The sequence below is a fragment of the Nuphar pumila genome, chromosome 5, assembly GCF_984573655.1.
Source record: "Nuphar pumila chromosome 5, dmNupPumi1.hap1.1, whole genome shotgun sequence".
Classification (NCBI taxonomy): domain Eukaryota; kingdom Viridiplantae; phylum Streptophyta; class Magnoliopsida; order Nymphaeales; family Nymphaeaceae; genus Nuphar; species Nuphar pumila.
The window spans coordinates 94,385,184-94,391,183 of record NC_143253.1 but is presented as its reverse complement, the minus strand read 5'-3'; positions in this window follow the sequence as shown (position 1 = coordinate 94,391,183).

Below are 6,000 nucleotides of genomic sequence, written 5' to 3'. Positions count from 1 at the left end.
TTTATTTAATATTGTACGTTTAGGGTTGACTATGTTTAGGATTGTTTTTTATAAATATATATATTTGTTGGTCTTATAGTATTTATGTTTGATTGTTGATGATTTATGTTTAGTTTTTTTGTTTTTCCTTTAATATTTAATTGTTTTGTTTTGGGGTAATGGGGTTAGGGTTGACCGTGTACAAGCATTCAATTAGTTTATTGGGGTTGGGGTTAATTGTACACCAACATTCAATATACGTGACTGGTTTTTAGAATGGTTGTTGTAGCCGGTTGTGTTAATTGAGAACGTGAGTGTTATCTCCTTCAAAAATTGCAAACTCATAGCAAAGGTAATTTATCTTTATCAGAATATATCGCCACCTTCAAGAATACTTGTGATGAGCTTGCAGCCATCGGCAGGCCCGTCGATGATAGATCTAAGGTATTCTCTCTTTTGAATGGCCTCGAACAAGGCTATGAGGCTTTTGTTATCTCTATGATGAAGCCACCAGTCCCCCACTTACCGGAAACTTGTCTCCTTGCTGCAATCTCATGAGACTTTTAAGTCTCTTCAGACCTAATCAAGAGAATCTGATCAAGAGAATCGACCTAATCAAAACGTGGCTTTCACAAGCCAACACCAGGACCAAAATCAAAATAATATAAGAGGGGGTTTTCAAGGTTGATTCTCTTCCCGAGGCTGAAGGTTCTCACATATGGGAAACCAATCATCATGTTAGATGTATCAAAATTCAAACCAACAACCTCAAAATAACCAAAATCATCAAAGTAAACAAAGCAACCAACAAAAAGACAAGAACATGGTATGCCAAATTTGTTTGAAACCAAATCACACTGCCATCAATTGTTATCACAGGTTCAACTAGATGTTACAAGCTGAAGATTTTCCTCAAGCCTTAGCCGCCATGACAATTTATGATAACTAGGATCATGCTTGGTTTCCCGATATGGGTGCAAGCTCTCATATCACGGCCGATCAAGGTATGCTTCGTAATCTTAGCCAATATTTTGTCAATAAAAGAATCATGGTGGGTAATGGAGAAAGGCTCCCAATTACTCACATTGGTACGGCCGATCTAAAGATTAGCCCAGAAAAGCCTAGCTTAAAAAATGCTTTGGTCATTCCAAATATGAAGAAAAATCTCTTATCATTTAGTCAATTGACATTAGACCAAGATTTATTCTTTGAGTTTTATTATGATCAGTTTTTGATAAAGGACAAGATGACCAAGAAAATAATAGCTTCGGGGCGTAGGAGCGGTGACCTTTACGTCCTGGAGCCAACACAGAAGGTTGTGCTTTTCTCAAATAGACAACGTATTGTGAGCAGAGATGACTGACATCATCGTCTGGGCCATCCTAGCATGGATATAGTTGATTTTCTGCACAATAAAAACTTCATTTCATTTTATGGTAGCAAAAATAAAAACATTTGTGATAGTTGCCTCATGGCAAAATCCTGTCGCCAACCTTTTCAAAGTTTTGAGAAATCTTGTAGTGAGTTATTTGAGAAAGTTCATTGTGACATTTGGGGACCAGCCCCCAAAACCTCTTTTCACGGATTTAAGTACTATGTCATTATGATCGATGATTTGTCCAGATACATTTGGATATACCCCTTAAAACTTAAGTCCGATTTCTTTAATCGGTTTTATGAATTTCATAAATTGGTGTCCAATAGATTCAAAGGCTCCATTAGAACTTTTCAATCTGATGGTGGAGGCGAGTTTATGAGTAATGATTTTCAAACATATTTAAGAAACCATGGAATCCATCACACTATATCTTGCCTGCACACACCCGAGCAAAATGGGCGAGCTGAGAGGAAATATCACAGTATTGTTGAGCTCGATCTTGTCATGCTTTTTTATGTCGGCTTACCCACACAATTTTGCGTTGAGGCATTTCTTATGGCAGTTTGGCTTTTAAATCGTCTTCCCAGCTCAGCTTTGTATATGATTTCTCCATATAAAAGACTTTTCCATAAGAAACCATCCTATGATTATTTATGAGTCTTTGGCTCAAGGTGTTTTCCTCACTTGCATGACTATGCCAAAAATAAGCTATCTCCCAAGTCTTTGCCATGCATATTTTTGGGTTACAGTGATAACTACAAGGGCTATCGTTGTCTTCATGTTGAAACTGAATGTGTATATATTAGTCGCCATATTTTTTATGAAAGTTGTCTTCCATTCAAAGATCACCAGTTGCATTACGAAGATTCATCTAAATGGCGACACACGATGAGCAAATCTCAAGGTCTCATGATCATCGGAATCTCACAGGCATCCTCAAGGCTCTACCTACTCTTGTGGAACCAACCTCACACCAAGTTGATGTTGACCATGTTGACCGCACACTTGAATCCACCAGCCCCACTTCCTACTTCCTCCCCTCTAACTTCCTCTAATACCTATGTCATGGTCATCCACGCAGGCATCGTTAAACCCAACCCTAAATACTTCCTTGCCACGTTGGACATTCCAAATAAGCCAAAAACTGTCAAGACCGTTCTCGCTCATCCATGTTGGTTTCAAGCCATATAGGATGAGATGCAAGCTCTTTCCCAAACACAAACGTGTACCCTTGTCCCTCGTCTTCCTCATATGAACATTGTTGGTTGTAAGTGGGTTTTCAAAACCAAACTTCATGCCGATGGAACTTTAGACAGACTTAAAGCTCGTCTTGTTGCCAAAGGGTTTACCCATTTACTTGGTATCAATTTTCTTGAAACCTTTTCCTCCATTATTAATCCTACCACTATTTGTATCGTCTTATCTATTGTTCTTGCCTATTCTTGGCCGATCCGCCAACTTGACATAAAAAACGCTTTCCTTCATGGCTTCCTTGACGAACCTATCTACATGGACCAGCCCCCTAGTTTTCGTGACCCATCTAAACCTTATCATGTTTGTAAACTTCAATGGGCTTTATATGGCCTCCAGCAATCTTCTCGATGATGGTTTGATCATCTCAGCAGCTTCCTTTTAGACATGAGATTTTTTTGCAGGGTTGCGGATTCCTTGTTTTTTATTTGTCGGCACTCTTGTGGATGCATCTATTTGTTATTATACGTTAATGACATTATCATCACCGGGAGCAATCCACTCTTCTTGGCTGACATCATTCAACAATTAAGTAACGAGTTCGCCATGATAGATCTTGGTGATCACCATTTCTTGGGTATTCAGGTCAAACGGTTTGAGGGTGGCATTCTATTAGATCAAACTCGTTATGCAATTGATATTCTCGACAAAGCTCAAATGAAAGACTGCACGCCAATCTCCACCCCCATGGTCGGTCGACCACATGTGTCCTCTGATTCTCTTTCATTTAATGACATCCGGTTTTACCAAAGCCTCGTTGGTAGTCTGTAGTATCTCACTGTTACAAGACCAGATTTATCGTACAATGTAAACTTTATTTGCCAGTACATACACACCCCCACAATGTTTCATTTTCAGCAGGTCAAGCACATCTTGATATATCAAAGGTACTCTACACTTTGGCATCCGGTTAGTTGCTCACAACCCTATGGTTCTTTAGGGCTTCTCTAATACGGACTGGGCCGGTTGCCCTATAACATGTCATTGTACATCTATATATTGTCTTTATCTTGGTGAAAATTGCATTTCTTGGAGCACAAAAAAGCAACCAACGGTTGCTTGTTCTAGCACTGAGGCTGAATACCGTTCCTTAGCTTCCACAATACCTGAGTTAACATGGGTTACTTTTATTCTTTGGGTTCTCAGGATCTTCATCTCTCAGCCTTCCACACTCTTTTGTGACAATCTTTTGGCATTATATATGAATGTGAATCCCATTTTTCATAATAGGTCGAAACACATAGAGATCGATTATCATTTCATTCGAGAAAAGGTGGCTCACCAACAACTTGTTACAGCTTTTGTTTCATCTCAGCTCCAAGTCGCTAATATCTTCACCAAACAGTCCTGTGCATTAAGACCCAAACTAGGCTTGTGGACAACCCCATCGCTTAGTTTGCGGGAGGGTATTAACCGATCATCATCAGCAGCCATTGGGCAAGATCAATCTTCAGCAGATGTAGTTAGCAAAGATCACGGCGATCGATCCTTATCAGTAGCCGTGGGGCAAGATCGATACAGCATCTGTTACCAAAAGTAGCTCCACTTTCATAGCTGCGGCTGTTAATAAAGATCACATTGAGGATCAACGTGATCTTCAAGAACTGTTGGATTCTCTTTTCCATCCTCAAATGAAGGAACCATTTGATAAACAAAAATGTCCAACGGGACTCAATTCTTATCGTCACTCCAGCAGCCGTATAAAACCTATAGTAAGGCCAGATTGGCCTAACAAGGAATAAGAGGTTCATTTCCCATGGATCGTAGGCGCATTAGCCGAACCACGTATATATGTGTTATGCCCTTCTTTATTTCTTCTTTTGCCTTTCTTCTAACGAGTTGTGATTTGGTTTAAACTCTTGGGCCTTTTTAGTTAACCATTATATTTTTAAGTGTATTTAAAAAAAAAAAAAACTTAAGTGCCTTTTCTATTAATGCCCAAACTTTATGTGCCTTTTTGAAAAAAAAATCTTTTTTTTTTGGCCAATGAGTGAAAGAGACAGAAAGAGATGGCGAGTCATGGCTAATAGGTGTTACGCACGCGCGCGCACACACACACAGAGAGAGAGAGAGAGAGCCGAACTATAACCATCAACATTACGAAACGAAAACAGGTTCAACCAACATTGAACCTACCGGGAAACCAAACACGGGCCCAAGACATGCCAAGGAGCCCCAAAAAAGGGAAAAAAAGAAAAGGAGAGATGCAAGGAGAAAAGGAAGAAAGAAACAAGAAGCAAATACAGTTAGGCGACGAGCATCACCCAGGATCATGAATGGTCCCTGGAGGCAGATGGTGTTGCAGATCAGGGATGTTGATGCGGAGAATGGCGTATACGTCCGCCAAAATAAGGTTCACCATTTTGTTGAACACTGCCGGAATATGCCGAAAAATAGCGTTGTTGCGAGTCATCCATACGGCCCACCATGACGAGAGAAGCCAAGTTCGCCAAATAATACGCCATTTGTTGCAATGACGAACTGGTTGAGGACCCCACAACAAATCATTGGTGAACGATTCCTGACGCACGCTGACCCCCGGCTTATTCCAAGTCACCTTAAAGATGTTTTGAAAAACAGAACACTCCCAAAAAAGGTGAAAGGCAGATTCTTCAGCCGCCTCACACAACACACATTTACTCGGCAGATGAAAACCGATGGATTTGAGGAAGTTGTCAGTCTGCACCCGATTGTGTAAGATTAGCCACGCCAGGAAACATGATCTCGGAGTGGGACCCTTGCCCCAGATCAGGTTCGTCGGAAACCGGTCCACCCCCGACGGAAGGAGAGCGAGGTAGCCTTCTTTAGAGCAGAAAGATCCGTTCGGAGCAAGGTTACAACCAAAGAACAGAGACTGCGATTCAACATTGCCATTATGAGATAGAACTGCAGACCATGCTTGGATCCATGATCGTCGAAGCTTTGACATAGATCGCTGACGCACGCTTGTGACCCCCACCAATGATTCCACACCACCGTATTTAGCTAGAAGCACGCTTGCACACAGAGACCCAGGTTGGTGTGCAAGCCAGCTCTGCTTCACGACAAGAATCATACTCCTCAGCCGGGGGTCCTTGATTCCCAAACCCCCCCTATTTTGGGGTAGTCGAAGAGTGTCCCACCCTATTAGGTGGCGCTTGTTTTTGTGACCACGCCCAGACCACAGGAAGTGCGTCACTACCTGAGCTATCTTCTTACTAACCCCCATGGGCATCAGGAACATAGACATAAAAAATTCTGGCATAGCAGAAAGAACGTGCTTGATGAGAGTTAGTCTACCTGCGATAGAAAGGTAGGACGCTTGCCAGCCCAAAATTTTTTTCTGAACCCTTTGGATAGTGGTGCTCCAGACTGCCGTTGATACACGAGAGAGAGAGAGAGAGTCCTCATCT